The sequence below is a fragment of the Lupinus angustifolius genome, unplaced genomic scaffold, assembly GCF_001865875.1.
Source record: "Lupinus angustifolius cultivar Tanjil unplaced genomic scaffold, LupAngTanjil_v1.0 Scaffold_9_22, whole genome shotgun sequence".
Classification (NCBI taxonomy): Eukaryota; Viridiplantae; Streptophyta; class Magnoliopsida; order Fabales; family Fabaceae; genus Lupinus; species Lupinus angustifolius.
The window spans coordinates 36,945-54,718 of NW_017718123.1; positions in this window are offsets into that span (position 1 = coordinate 36,945).

Below are 17,774 nucleotides of genomic sequence, written 5' to 3' on the forward strand. Positions count from 1 at the left end.
AAACATATAATTACATAAATTACTTGCAATTATTTTTAATGTTTTTTGAATTTGTGGTATCTACCAATCCATACGTACCCAAGGACCCATAGGAAGTAAACCCAACAAATATCAGTACGAGTTTGGAATGTGTTTGAATCCAAAAATGAAGTAATAGGGCGGATCTGAGTAATACACTGTCCGAACTCATTCAAACTTATTGTCATCCTTAAGTGTAATTTTTTTTTAATATTGTTGGGTTGTTAACGAGTGCAATGAGAAGAGTAAATACATGAAAGTAAATGTAGAAAATCTGTATGCATATTAGAATTATTTTGTTAATATAGGCAAAATCTATTTAGGTGCTCTTGAAACTAGAAAGAGGAAGAAAAACACAATATATTGCAATTGCCCTTCCAACAATTGTTATTATTGAACATGATTTTATGTGATATATGGGATCAAAATTTTATCCACACTAAACCATCTCACCTCTTAAGAAATAATCTGCCCAAAAAATTAGATACTCATAATCTTTATCTCAAGGTGCATATATAGCAATTATTCTAATCTAATCCTTTTTATACGATCCGGTTGTATTTTTTGGAAAATGGTCAATATGGTTATTTTAATTTAATGTCTCTATAATTAAGTGTATATCTACAACTAGCAGCGTATCCGTGCACTAGCACGGGTCGCTTCTTTGTTTATGCATAATGCACAAATAATATATATATTTTATAACGTCAATAAATCATGTATTAACCATTATATTTTTTTGCGCATAGTTGCAATATTGACATTAGTCTTTGAGGGTATATGTACAATATTAACATTTATATATGCATTTGTATAAACATTGATTTGTTGAAGTGTGATTATAGAAAGTATTTGATTCTAAAATAACTCAATAAATAAAATTCAAATTGTATTGGATAATATCTCACCTCTATATTCTCTATATAAAATTATAAATATAATGACTTCTTTTTGCATCATATTTTTTGTGATTACATTTATAAGTATCATATAAAGTCATAAGGATTTTTTTAGCATATCTCTTGAATGCTTATGTTTTCCTTTAGATTAATTTTCATTGTGTATAAATATTTGAATATATTTTAAGCATTCAAATATAGTATAATTAAATGTAATTTATTTGATTATGTTTTAGCTAATAATCATTGTATGAAAATAACTAATAAATTAAAGATTTATTTCTATTATTTGGAAGATATATTTTTCTATACATCCTTAAATAATATATCTTTCAAATAATAGAAATAATTGCTTTGCATGAGATATTGACATTGTAGGAATAATTATTCATCACTCATTCTCTTCTAATATTAATAATTTGTTGGCCACAAAAAATATAGAGATAAATAGGAAGATTTTAATAACAAATTTAACTAATATGCTTAGAAATATGAAAATGATTTATAAAAAAGTCAAAATCAATCTTAGGGTCATATAAAAAAAGGAGAATGTGGAGGAAGAGAAAGGTATATATGTTCTTCATTCCTTGGCATCTAAAAATGTCACTAGAGGCAAAGTTAAATCTAAAAGTTATAGCATATGAAGACTTGAATGTTATTCCTGTTTAGAAATTGAAAAAATATTAATGTCTATTTTCAATTTTTATTTTTTTAATACTAGCAAAGAGCAATAGAAAATAATATGAAAAGTATAAAACATAGGAAATAAATCTATGTACCAATAAAGTATTGGTCTTGTAGTGTAAGGCCCACTAAATTCATAAGGTAGATGATTTGATTCCTAAAAACAACACTTATTGGTAAGAGAATACTCTTGCTAATCAAATCGATTGCTAAGAGTTGTTGCATCAGATTTTCAAATTTAAAGTGAATGAGTTTCAACCCAAAAGACATGGTTTCATTCCAATAAATTTCTACCCTTTCACAATCATTACACACAACATATACACAACTCTCATACAAATTTCAAAAGCTCTTATGCACATTCTGAAATTATTTTCTGCACTTTTGACAACAAATTCTTAAACTTCCAAAGTTGATTTTTATGAAGTTGCTTAAAAGTGAAAGTGTTTCAAGTTTACAAAATTATAAAGGTCATTATTACTAAGTATACAAAAGATTTGATTAAATTGCAAGTTACATTACTTTCATACTTGTAAAGGCAATTATGCCATTGTTGAACATTCTTCATTATTATTGCAGAATACTTTCTTTCACGAGGTGTGATAAGAAAGGGGATTAGAATCACTTGGAAATGTGTTTTCTAAAAGTGAATAAGGATTAATGAGTGTGTAAGGTAGATAGAGATCTCGGGGTGAGATATTGTAATTGCAACTCATAATCTTTAGTGGAAAAATATATTGTGCTGCAAGAGTACTGAATACAGCATTCGGTGGACAAGAATGTGAATTAATATAAAAATCATTGTGTATTCTCTTATCCCTATCTCTTTGAATTTACTTCTTAATTTCCTGCTTATATTTTTCGCTGCACTTTAACTCTTGATTTTGCAGAAAAAGTAATCATTATTTGAAGTAAACTAATTCACCCCTTCTTAGGGGTAATCTCAGTATAAATGTTTGTTTAATGTTTGTATCTATCTCCGCCTAAGTCTGTGTATCTCACTATCTGTCTCTCTTTGTGTGGTAAGTGCTAAGTTGCCAAACAACAACATAAATGTGTCTTTCAGTTACATTCATGTTACTTGTTCTTGTTAGAGTAGTGAGTGAGTTGTCTGTTTCCTAAGATAGATAGTGAAGAGAAAATATTGGACAAATAAGATTATAATAAGAATCCACATTGGTTATTGTGCACTCCATTTTTTGTGCTTTAAGTTTACACGCGCTGGACTGGAATGGGTCAGCCACAAAGGAAAATTACTCCCTCGTAAGACCAATTTGCCTTTTCTTTATTCCCTATTCACGTTGTGGCGGAAGCGTGTGGATCGGAAGTAGGGGTAAATTTATTTAGTTGGTATTATTCAATAAAATATCTCATAATATAAAGGGATAAATTATATTCTTCATCCATTACAATAATAATGTTTATCTTATTTTTTTAGTTTTTGAAATATTTTTGTTTAAAATAGGAAAATAAAAAAATGTCATAATTTTAGTTGTTAATGATATAATTTATTCTCTTTCATATTTATGTACGTTTTGTTTTTAATTTGAAAATGACCTTTAGCAACACGTATGTATGTAAAAATAACTATACAACATAATATCTCCAAATATAATATATTACATATATCTTTATTCAATTATTTCTCTTCTAATTTTCATGACGTCATTCACCTTGTCACGAATACCACCCAGCCACCTCAACCTGACGTTAACACACTAGCGATAAGTGTAACATTTTATGTCCGTGCGTGAATACATTAATGCCTGCTACGACCTTTCTATCTGTCAACAAAATATGAAGCACAAATTATTCAACATAGTATGCACACTAGATTTTTCTTCGTGTAAAAAATGTATATATGACTAATATGGAGAGATTATAAAGTCAAGAGAACAAATTTCAAATACAAAATTTTCATACAACATTAGCAATTGAACCTTTAATATTAGAGATTAGATTCAATTTGGTAGGTCAAAATTTAGTGTGTATTAACTCGGTGTTTAAATATTTTGAATTGATCCTTAAAGTTTTCAAATGGGATTCAACACAATTTTTTGAGATCAAAGGACTAACTTGATTATAACAAATTTTTGAAGATCAATTTAATTTTTTTAATTCTCCAAAGACCAAATTAATACCTGTAAATATCTTCAGAAAAAAAATTGAATAAGAAACTTAGCTATTCAACGAGTATAGAAGATTTGTTAATAATACTAATAATATATGTACAATTATTAATATCTAATTTTTTACCTGTGAAAAACATATATAGATCTTTAAGTTTTTATTTAATTGTAATTTAGCATCATTATATTGTGTAGGTGATTATTATGGATAGAAATATTGGCCAATTAATATATTTTAGATAAATTATATTGATACCCTAAGGTGCCTTAGGTGATACTATGTAAATCATATTTCATTTTTTGCACTTCATTTACCTTCCCCAATTTCATTAAGTGGGATTAGACCACCATTTTTACAAACAACATCAAATTTGTATGCACACATTAGTTGATGTTCTTCATGTGATAAAAGTTATTCTTTTCTAAAGTGATATCACTTTTATACTTATTCTCATTTTATATTGTATCTTAATAATCAATCCTTCTTATCTTTATTACAATACACTTCTAATTAAATTGTACGTACGGATAAAAGTAATTTTTTCAAAATGTTATAAGATTAGGATCATACTTTTATTTAATATCACCTATTAATTGATAGTGTCAACAAAAAAGTAGAGATATTCAAATCTTTTAATTGGGACTAATAAATGTTGAATATAAAATGTAAAGTATATTATAAAAATGACCATCAAATTAAAACCTTATAGAATAAGTCTTATAGTAAGGACCACAAAGATTAGTCTTATCGGGTATATTAAAGTAGAGACAATCAAAACTTTTAATAGGAACGAATATGAAATAATGATGAATGTTCATTGAAGATATAAAATATCTTATAAAAATGTCCGTAAAAATATTGTATACGATATCTTATAATAAGAGCAAGGAGAATTATTTTTTTATGATTGATGAAGAAAATATTAAAAATTTAAATTAAAGAAAATATGTTTTATATTTTATCAATCATTGTGTGGCTAAATGTGGATCATTTGACTTTATTCCGTTGTTCACATGGGTTAGTGCCAGGTTAGTTTCTTCATTTCCTCTATACTAAAAAATATACTCCATGTACTAGTTGTTTTGTAGATAAATAAATAAAATATACATGATTGGAGACTTCTCCATTAAACGAACTTGTCCTAAAATCCAACAACTTGAAAATACCCTAATAACACTCAAATCATGATCAAAACACGCATACATGGGACCTCTTATACAATAAAGTTTATCTTCCCACCTTATAATATTATGACATTCACATGTCTGATAAAATAATAGAGTAAGAAATAGTTAGTTCTGTTTGTATTTCCCTTTTATGCACTTTTTGGTTGTTGTCTTTATTTTCACCTCTCTGCATTCTTTTTATGTGTTTCTTGATGATTAGAAACTCAGTTTCTTTCGTTTTCTATATAGCACTACACTTTCCTTACTTAACCACTAGAACTTCTATAATTCTCGTTTTGTATTTTTATTCATGAGATAATAAATAATGAATGATTTTTCTAATGTATGAGTGCCTTTATTTATAGAAGGGTTTCGAATGAGTTAAAAGTCATCCACTATCATAGAAACTACCCTTGAAGTGCGAGAAGAGGGAGTTAATAATAATTCCCCACTAATTTGATCTATCAATTGTCAACCACCATCAAATTGGGCACTATAATCTAAATTAGTAAGTTCTCATAACATCGGTCACTTAGATTATTAAATTAACACAACTGTTACTTAGATTCTATTGTGTTCTTGGTCGTGTATGATTATGTTTGAGTAACTAACTGTTGGTGCGTCTTAACTTTGGTGGCATATTAAAAATGTTTCCCTATTCAATAGTTGTATCATTTTATTTTAGAGAAAATGATTAATACACCAATAATGTATGAATTTTATATAACACTGTAATTGAATTATCTATTATTAATACTTAATTATCATTAATTTTTTAGAAAAAATAATTCAAATGAATGGTGTAAATGATATAATGATTGTATATAAATCTTTACAGTAAATATTATACTCTCTATTTTATTTTATGTGCCACGTGAATTAGATGCATGTGAAGTGTATAACTAATCCAAATATGAATAAGAGAAGTTTTTTTTTTGTTTGTATATGGCCTCCATGAGATGTGCTTTATCTATGCGCCAAAATGAGGAGTAAAAACTATCAACTCAGTTTCGTAGAATCGTATTAGTATTCAAATTATTGCCGTGACAACTTGTAGAAATAATCACTAATCAGCGTGTGCTTTTAATGTATGTGTCTATTTTCTTATCCTTAAATTGGTTTATTTTTTCGTGCTTTAGTTTTCTTATTGACTCATTGTAATTCCTTTTAGTCACTTCATTGATTTGTCATTAAAATATTTTTAGTGTCACTATCAATGACTTAACTTCTTCTAGGGATGTCTTAGCAAAAATAAGACTACCATCTATATAAAAAAAAATGAAAAAAAAATGAGATACAAGGGCTCTTTAAGATGCATGGACACCATGTAACAAACATTAGGATAAACTTTAGCTTCAAGAATGGGCAAGGTCAAATAAACCTTGTCTAATTTCTATTTTGCGTTTGAAATTATCAAACTATTTCTCATCCAGAATGATTGAAAAAGAAATGAGGACACACATTTCATGACCAATATATCATTCTAGAAAAATCAATTCCACACAATCATGGGTCTCACTCATATGCAACTTCAAAAAAAAAAAACAATCCAACCTTGTTCATGAACAATCAAAACAAATTTAGTAATTTGTCTAACACAAGAAAAACAACCTGAACTTACTATGAGTTAAACTTTTCTTTTTATCAGCAATAAAAACTTTATTAATCAAGAGAAAAATATTATGAGAACAAATATTCTAACTATTACCATAGCTTATCATGTTTGGAATGATTCCATGAATGAATATTTTATCATTATAAATTAAAGCATTATTTATTATGATGATTGTTAAATCAAAAAATATATTATAAACCAAGTGGTTGCGTGGGTCCTAATTGCGTTGTGCGAGTATAGCAAAAAGATTCTATTTGTGGACCAGGAAAAAATAATGTATATATGTACCGACAATATATGAGTTTTATATATCATTAATGCATCATTTATATTCATGTTTTATTTTCACTGATTAAAAGAGTAATACAAATAAATGATAGATGATACATTGAATGTATATAAATATTCTCATACATACGTATTTGAATTTGTCAACTACCGTACGGCAAATATCACTACATTCAGATTTCATTTCATAGACACAAAGCACCAAAAGGTGATTGTCGCATGCAACTTGCACAAGAGTTGATATTGATATTAACTAATGTCTATTGCTTTGTTCCAAATACAAGATAAATTCTTATGTGTTCACATTATAAAAGACTTTTTACGTGTATTATCAAAACTATGACAACAAAATTCACATAAAAGTCTTACCTAATACATTACGCTTTACATAAAGTCAACCCATGTTATCACGCTACCCTTTCTCTATTCTTGCTTGTTTATTGAAGTCTTTAGTCTAATATATATGGAGTTATTATTCCATTTTATATTTTTAATGTTTTAAGTTTTGGATTTAATTTTAATTTTTTAATATTTTAGAAAATCAATATGTATTTATACTTCGTTTTAAACGTAAAATAAATTGTATTATTTTAGTAAAATTGTAAAGAAATTCTATATCATTTAATAGTTGTTTCATAACTTTTAACATAAAAAAATGTAAAACATAGACCATAATAAAATGATTTAATATATATTCACTAATAGGTAATAGTATAAGTACTACTTATGCCCTTTTTATGATATAAAATATATTCAAAAAAGTCAGGAGATTTTTATTGCTTTGTTTTCTATAATGGGGCAGCTGGCACTTAACCTTAGAGAAGCTCCACCCCACAATACAATAAGAAAGAAGTTGAGATTCTCCAGGACTTGAGAGAAGAGTTTTGTTTTTCATTTTAGATTTAAGAGTAAATTTGTCTTTTTATAAATATAAATGTTATTATACGTGGCTTTTTTCTTTTGTTTTTTACAGCAGTGTAATCTCCAATACTTAGAAGATTATGATTCAATAGGAAGGATTGAACCTTACTTAATTACTTGCTTTAGGTTAATTACTAGCACTTTAAAGTTAATTAATAGCTCCATTTTTTTTTTGGAGAATGACTTTGTTATAAAAAATACTCTCATTAATGAAATAAAAAATTATGTAATCATAATAATAATGAAAGGTAATAAAACTAACATCCTTATTAAAGATGGATAACACTCATACTGAACTTGAATATAAAATGAATACAAATTTGCCTTCATATCAGGAATTTGACTTGACGAAAGCAATATACATCAGTATTTTAGATTTGAGGTGCTTATACGTTCTTCAAAAGTCTCCTAACCATTTAACACTCATATCTTACTTCTCACTTTAATATCTTTGTAATAGTTATACATATTAGAACAATTGAACGTGAAAGAGAAAGGTTTCTAGAACGTATGTCCCTTCTTCATTGTACAGCTCACATGTGAAATTATATTAAAAATGACTAATGAGTAAGTGATTATATATGCAAATCTCAATTTCAAATATGTCCTTTAAATTTTTTCCTTGTTTTAAGTTGGTTTAATTTGCAAGCTGTTTTCTATTTTCAATTGGTGAGATAAGTATTTTTCCCATTAGTTTTGGAGTTCAAAATGCATTTTTTAACTGTATGGTTCTAGAAAAGAAATAAATGAATTTTATAGGTTTTTTAATTCTGAATCTAATGATATTGATGCCATTATGAATTTTGATTTAGAATGGATAGAATTATGACGACAATTTGTCTAACATGACCAAAATAAAAAGATGGAGTTAGAAGACCAAATTAAAAGAAAAAAGCAAAAGAAAATAACTTAAAAGATTAATTCAACGGGTTTGCTTTTATTTTAAATATCATTAATATTTAACTATGGTGAGTATCAAGGATATCTCCCATGGGATATTCAAAGTTTCAAACACTAATCATTTTCAAGACATAGATATATCAAGGTGATCAGTTTTTCCTTGACAAGGAATGTTTTTTTATTTAATACCCACATCAAAGATTGAACTTCTATTATTTAATGAACTCATCAATTTATATCTATTTATATAATTGAAGTTGTTGGTAACATTAATATTTAGTTAAACTTAAAAATTTAAAAACAAAAATTGATAACAAAGATAACAAAAAAATTAAGAAACATGTCCTATTAAAATGGAAATCCACTTATTTACGGTCTAAATATGTCTTATGTTTAAATAACATCGTTATTATTAGATTAAAATATATAAAAATAATAATTATAGATAATTAATTAATTATATTTTAACTTATATAAGAGCTTTAATTTCTACAACTTTCTTAACTTCTAATTATTGTAATTTTATTTTGAATGTAATATTTATGTACTATAAAAATTTATACATAATTACTGCATTATTTACCATTCATTTGAATTTTTTTTCTTAAAAAATCATTTATGATTATATATGAATGATAAATGATATCATAATAATGTATAAAAATTATGCATTCATTTTTTTTCTATTTCATTTTTAATTCTATTTATTATTTATGTTTTAGCCGGCCAACTAATTTTTTTTGTTGAAAAGATCATAGTTAAGCATAAAAAATGCATTTATTTCGATTCAAATGTTAGTTGTTAAAATAGTTGAGAGTTAATTTGGTTAGGGTAGTTAGTGTTTTCTTCCCTTTATATAAATGATTCAATGTAACTTTGCAAGTAAATTCAATTTAATAATATTTTCTCATTCTTTCTTGTTCATCAAGAATCTCTCTTATCCATGTCTACTACCATTTTAACATGGTATCAAAGTATAATGATAGCTTCCGCTTATGGTTCCATGAAGGATTTCATGGAAAACTTCAACAATCAAGAACATGGTGCTTTCTTTTTCATCTCAATGACCTTCATTAGTGTTATCTTGCTTCTAATATGTGACAATGCTACATGTGACAAGACTATCTTGATTTCTTTGATTGCTCCGGCGCTGTTCTTCAGTATCCAATGTTTCTTTTCAACATATAGCCATAAATTCTTCATTATCAACTTCTTCATCGACCTTCAAATTCAGATCAAAGGAGTTTGTTTTTGGTCAAGAATTCTTTTCAAGTGCATAAGCTAGCTTCTTGATATCCTCAAGCTCTTCAAGAATGGAGTACCATGACCAATTTATCCTATACAAGATTACATCATTTTCTTATTCTCATTATTTACCCCTCTTTCTTATTTATCATAGAAGCATCTCATTAGGATCAAGATTATGATTCGTTCTCTCTCTTTCATCATCAATAGTTGGTTCGCTTCTGTCCATGATTGTTAAGCTCGGATATAACTTCTGTCATGGATGGTTAAGCATTGAATGAGTAGCTTCTGTCCATAGTGGTTAAACAAAGATATAGCTTCTGCTATGGATGGTTAAGCGTTTGATGATATAGCTTCTGCCATGGGTGGTTAAGCGTTGTTATTACTTCAAATCAAGCTTCAAATCAATTTCAAGTTGGAGAATAAAAAATTTCACTCACCAGTTTGAGGGAGATATTAAAGATATATGATAGGTTATTTTGGAAGATGATAGTTGGTTAAAAAGTTAGGAATTAGCAAGTTAGGTTTATGTTAATTACTTGCTTTACAAGTTTTCTTTTCTTCTTTTCTCTTATATAAATAAGTTATATTGACTCACTTCTTATTCAATCAATTCAATTCATTCATTTTCAGTAATGAGAAATATCAATTCTTTAAGCTTTCTTTCTAATTCTCTTTTCTCATCTTTCTTGTTTCATCAAGAAGATTGAAGCATGCCTCCTACCATTTTAACATGTTAAAATGTGGTAAGAGCCATGAAAAGAAAGTTTCTTGATGAATCAAGAAGTGTATAAAAGAAAGCTTAAAGAAAGAAGAATGAGAAACAAAGATTGATAATATTCTCATTGAATGAATTGAATTGATTGAATTCTCATTACAAAATTGAATGAATTTATTTGCAAAGTTACATTGAATCATTTATATAAAGGGAAGAAAACACTAACTACCATAACCAAATTAACTAACCGACTAATAACAAAAACTCAACTATTTTAACATTCCCCCACAAGCTGGAATGTATCAAACATTCCAAGCTTGAAATAATTGTGTTAAATACGATGATATACTCTAATACCTCCTCTTGCTGGTGAGCGAATCTTCGTCTCACAGTCTTGAAATCTGAATGTGAAGCAATAATGACGCTTAACCACCATTTGGCAGAAGCAATTTCATCCGATGCTTAACCACCTATTTGACAGAAGCAAACCAATCATAACAAATGAAAGATAGAAAAGATATGGACCTTAATCTTGATCCTTATATGTTGCTTCAATGAAAAAAAATTACACACTATAATGTTGCGTGTTTAATGTGAGAGAGAGGTAAAAAAACTAGAGTAATAAAGAAATAAGAAATAATTAGGGGTAAATGATAAAGAATGTGTAGATTCTTATTGTCATTGAGAAGAAAATATGGTTCCAAGTTACTGCATTGATCTTGAAACCTGAAACAACTAATTTCAAACACCACAAAGGATTGCAAATAGCATCAGAACGCATCCAGAAGCAGCAAGGAGAATCTAAGGCCTCCTCTCAGCAGCAAATGCACATGCAACCTTTCCTTTTGCACTTGTTGGATCTAAGGCTTGTGATGTTACTCTATGATGAAACGATGATGGAAGAATCTACTTTTATCTCTTGCGGCTTCTTGCGTGTTGAAGTCTTTGACATACCATGTAAAACGTTGTGGATTCCATGATGAGGATGATGAGGAGAAGAGAAAGTGAGAGAATCAAAATCTTGAATGTAGAAGAATAAATCTTGAATTGTCTTTGAAATAGAATGTATTGATCTTTGAGGGGAACTAACGTGCTTGTTGTTCTTGAACTCATCTTATGCAGCAAATTTTCCCTCAAGGTTATTGCCAATATGAGCATGTCATGAGCCTCCAATATCACAAGTGCCTTATCTTAATGTAAAGATTGGGTCCCTGTCAAACTTAATAACACTCATAACTTTGTTGTTTTGTATCTATCTCTCTTACCCTCACATTTCCTTCTTTGTTTCCAAGACTTCATCTTTCTTGAATCTTGGAAGAATTGAGTCACAAGCGGAAGCGATTAAAAAATAATTATGCTCTGATACCATGTTAAAATGGTAGGAGGCATGCTTGAATCTTCTTGAATAAATTGATTGAATAAGAAGTGAGTCAATATGACTTATTTATACAAGAGAAAAGAATAAAAAGAAAGCTTGTAAAACAAGTAACTAACATAAACCTAACTTGTTAATTCCTAACTTTCTAACCAACTATCATCTTCCAAAATAACCTATCATATATCTTTAATATCCCCTGGTGAGTGAAAAAATTTACTCTCCAGCTTGGAATTAGTTTGAAGCTTGATTTGAAGTAATAACAACGCTTAACCACCCATGACAGAAGCTATATCATCAAACACTTAACCATCTATAGTAAAAGCTATATCTTTGCTTAACCACTACGGGCAGAAGCTACCCATCCATGACAGGAGTTATATCTGAGCTTAACCATCATGGACAGAAGCGAACCGACTATTGATGATGAAAGAGAGAACAGATCAGAATCTTGATCCTAATGAGATGCTTCTATGATGAATAAGAAAGATGGGTAAATGACGAAGAATAAGAAAAAGATGTAATCTTGTATAGGATAAATTGGTCATGGTACTCCATTCTTGAAGAGCTTGAGGATATCAAGAAGCTAGCTTATGTACTTGAAAATAATTTTTGACCAAAAACAAACTCATTTGATCTGAATTTGAAGGTCGGTGAATAAGGTAATAATGAAGAATTTAGGGCCATATGTTGAAAAGAAAAATTGGATGCTGAAGAACAACGCTGGAGAAATCAAAGAAATCTAGACAGTCTTGTCACATGCAGCATTGTCACCTATTGGAAGCAAGATAACACTAATGAAGGCCATTGAGATGAAAAAGGAAGCACCGCCATGTTCTTGATTGTTGAAGTTTTCCATGAAATCCTTCATGGAACCATAAGCAGAAGCTATCAAAAGATATGCTCTGATACCATATTGCGAAAATAATGCGAAAGATATGAATGTATTGTAATTTCATTGATTGATTAAAGGATTACAAGTCATGTGCTTATATACACAATACAAAGATAACTTGTGATACAAGTAACAACTTAACAAACTCTTAACAAACTAACTAAGATATTAATCACATGTGTAAAATGTGCAAAATGTATCATGGTAGCTTTTGATCTTCAATAGCCCCCTCAAGCTGGAGGATAAATGTTAATGACTTCAGCTTGATAATTTGATTTGATAACAAAGTGATGGATCGGAATATTGATCCTCATGTGATTGGGTTTTCTCAACCACTTGATTATTTTCCTGGTCATAAATCTTGACCATATTCCCATGGTTTTTTCATGGCTTTACATTGTTGGAGGATTCTTTGAGTATGCAAACGAACCCAAGAAACTGCATCACTTCTTGTTCTTTGGACAAGATTGATAGTGTGATGGTTAGAGTATGTATGATTGTTGTTTTGTTGATCTTCTTGTTGTTATTGTTGTTGTTGATCTTCTTGTTGATCTTGTTGATGATCTTGTTGTTGTTGTTGATCTTGTTGTTGTTGTTGATGTTCTTGAACATTGGTAGAAGATGGGGGATAGAAGTACTGCATTCCAACAATTGGTTGTGCCTTTCTAAAAAACTAATACAACCTCAGTGCCATCATTCCCCTTAACATGAATGCAAAAGTTTTTTTTTGCATCATATGGATTATCTTTCATATAAACAACCAGTTGCTCAAAAGAATCTGGCAGCTTTGAGTTGCAAGATGTTCTGGATGTTTCTTTATTTCTTCCTCGTAAATTGGAGCAATCAGTGCCTAAGGTTGAGCAAAAGCGGATTTGAATGCCATACAAGGTGCACGTCGTTGTTGATGGTGTTTGATGAAGAACATATCATTCTCGAGCAATGTCTTCCTTCGATCTTCTCTCTACAAACTTCCCCGCTTCATGTCAAATTGTTGAGATGATTCTTTATTGAATCTTGTAAGCGAAAGATAATAATTAGTATAGAGAACGCGCAGCGGTTACCAAAGCCTCGGGATGAAGGCTCTGATACCATATATTATCAAACTATGTTAAAATAGATGAGTTTTTGTTATTAGTCGGTTAGTTAATTTGGTTAGGGTAGTTAGTGTTTTCTCCCCTTTATATAGATGATTCAATGTAACTTTGCAAATAAATTCAATTCAATAATATTTTCTCATTCTTTCTTGTTCATCAAGAATCTCTCTTATCCATGTCTACTACCATTCTAACATTAATATCCATAATTTGTTCCGTCTTTAAATTCATATGTATAAGGAGGGAAATCACCATTGAAAAATCTCCTTCAACTTGTCCACAAAACATTAATTTCTTCTCATTGGACAAGGGATTGGGGCATGAAGTTATGGGCTAGTAGCCTACTACATGTATGAGGATTAGAAGTAAGAATTCTCTCCATTAATGAAGAGATAAATATTACAAAAATAAAGAAAACAATAATATGATAAGATATTTGATCATTTTATATACAATGTAATAACATTTTTGTCATTAAAAATATATGTAAAATTAAGTATTTGTTTCTCCATTAATGGAGATGATACTTGTTTAAGGATTATAGGTTATGTTAGATTTTTGTTGGTATAGAAGATGATATTTACTCATCCTATAAGGAGTGAATTAATTCCTTTTGACTTTCAGGAATGTTTGATTGTCTATTCCCAATAAATATTACTTACATAAATCAAACTCTTGATACTTGACTTAATAATATGATAACTATGGATACAATATGCCATTATTGTAAAAACTGATTTGTGTCGGCCGTTCAACCGATAAACCAGTCTCAATATAGGTATGATACAATAATTATACCGGGCATGCAATCATATTGATCAAAACCAGTCAAAATTGGTCATATTGGTTGGTTTTCAATTGAATCGTACCGGTTATACGAACTATGTTTTATTTAAAATTAATTTTTTAATGAAAATAAAAAATAATATTTTTTTGTTGATTTTTCAATATTAATGCTTATATAATAATATATTATATATGTATATCTAATTTTGTTGGTATGTAGTTTAATTAGTGAACCACCAGTTGAATCGTTATACTACTATACTAATATCCTAACCATTTTGATGAGTGGTATGATATTAATAACACTACAATATGGTCTTAAACAATTACATCAACACTTCACTTATATTATTTGAAATTTATAAATTTTCTCATTATAAACCATATTTTTTTAACTCTAATTTACTTTTTAGGGTATTGTTAAACATACCATAAGAAAAGGTGCTGAAAAAAAGTAAAATTTTAATCTTGGGATAAAAAATGTTTAATACTTTGAGAAGTTCTGGACTTAAATTTCCAATTCATATTTAACAGATTTTAACTTCTTATCTTCAACCTTTGTCAACACATTATTTTCTTTTAAATTATCATTTATTTTTTTGTTTTGACCCATCATAAAATTGTGATACATGAAAATGAAATGACACAACTAAACATGCAGGGATCAACCATGAATGAATCTTATTTTGTCCATTTTCTTTTAAAAAAAATTCCTATATGGTTAACGAATGGACAAGATATTTCTATTTTGGGGAGTAAAGAATAGTTGTTTTAGATGGTACGGAGAATCCTTATGCCATTTAAATCTAAGTTAAATTAGACATGCTCCTCTTAACTACATTTGGATTATATTATATATAATATTCCATAACAAATATGTATATTTATTTTTTTGGTAAACAAACAGAAATTCTATTGATAAGGTACTAAAAGGCTACGCATGAACAATACAGAGAAATGAAAAAAAAGGAGAAAAATACATATCCAATCGTCATAGATTGGCTTGTGCATTTTCCTGTTGATCCAAAAGCCATATTTTCACCTTTATTTAATTAACATATGTTTGAAATTAAGATTATGTTATTTTTATAAAAAATAATTAAATACGATATATATTATAATTTTAATTGCTAGAAGAAATAACTTCTTATCTCATAATATATATATATATATATTTTTTTTTTTGTGATTATTCAAAGGAACCAAACTGTTTCAAGCCACTGCTTCCTGCCAAATACGTCATAATTGCATACGTGCTTCGACATAATTTGGCATAGCTTCTGCCTTTGTCTTTGAAGTCATATAGTATAATCTATTTTAGCTGGCCACACCTATTTTTTGTTGTTAATATTATATGTAAGGTTTTGCAAAGCTAAAGGAAAAGGGATTTGGTAGATCTCATGAAAATAACAAATTAAGGTCTAAAATATAAACTGTCACTAACAGCATGTGGAAAAGGAATTTATACTAATTTAAGTTTGAATTAAACAACATGCCAAGGGTAGTATAAGGGGTGGAATATGGGAATATTATGATCCTTTATATATTTTATTATTCTTTACCTTCTTTTTTGTATTGAAAAGAGAGGGCTGAAATGGGTTGCTTTATGCATTCTTGTGTTTAATTAAGGTTGAGGTTGGTATCATCTTATTGTGGGACAAAAATTATCTATTCCATAATTTTCATGTTTTCATGTTCCAAACCAATCAAACTTTACAAAATAATATTAATTTCTGTTTTTATAATTTTTATTTTTAAATAAATGTAGTTTTTTTATTAGCTTCAAACACCGAGTAGAATATGGAAGAAGAAATATGATCATCATCCCTTATCTTATCGTGACAACTATAAATGATTGAGATGGGTTTTGTTTATCTACCCAAATCCAAAAGCCACGTACATGCCTATTTATATGAGAAGTTCTATTCTTTATTGGATTATATGGCATTTAAAATTTACATGATACTTTTCACTCATATCTGTCTACTATTTAACCATTAACTTTATATATATAAATAAATATGAGCGATGATTAACTTATTTCAAGAGTAAAAATTTTAAACTTAGTCCACATACTAGCTATTAATTTTATGGATATATAATAATTTAGATCTAATCACTAATTTAAACCATTAGATTTCCCTAGAATTGATGGGAGTAAGTAGATCCCTCTCCTATATAAATAATATGTCATGAATGAAAAGTAATCTCTTAGAGATATTAATATTATTAAAGTGAATTTTACATCTATCAACAAAACATGTTTTTGTGATATGACGAAAATGTAAAGCATGCTATTATGTGTAAAAAATCTAACCATTTATACTCACATGGCAAATATAATGTGTCTCATTCAATCCAAGTGTGTATAAAAATGTTTTTAACGAGATATTCTGCACTGATTTTAGCGATTTCTTCACCATTGAAGGGATTATTTTTTTATAATTGCCAGGGACGCATGGAGTAAAAAGATATCATTGTTTATTTTTTTTGAAAGTGGTCATTGTTTATATTATACTAACTACTACAAATTTCATTTTATGTGATGTAAGGGCATGAGAAATCTTATACGAGAGAAATGAAAAAAAAGAATAAAATAAAAGATAAAGGAAGTTGTGCCAACCACAAATCCACAATGATGATTTTGGTTGTCCTGTATATATCTCATGAGTACCTTGGTTTAAAATTAAGATCAACACTCCACACATTATAAAAGCTACTACTTTTGACTGTATCATATTTCACACGTTTGATTCTCATCCCATGAATAAAGGTCTTAAAAATGATTGGACTGACCTCCAACAAGTATTCAAATTGAGAATTCGGGAATGATTACTTACTTTAGAGGGTACATTTGTCTAATGAGCTTAAGGTAGGGCACTCAAACCTTTCCTTGCCAACATAATTGTGTTTTACATAACTTGTTATGTAGAACGTCGTCAAAAAATTCCAGAAGCAAAACTAAACAGTAGCATAATATGATAATTCAATCATTATTTGAGTAATCTTGAAAATTAAAATTCTTGGCATGACTAAACAT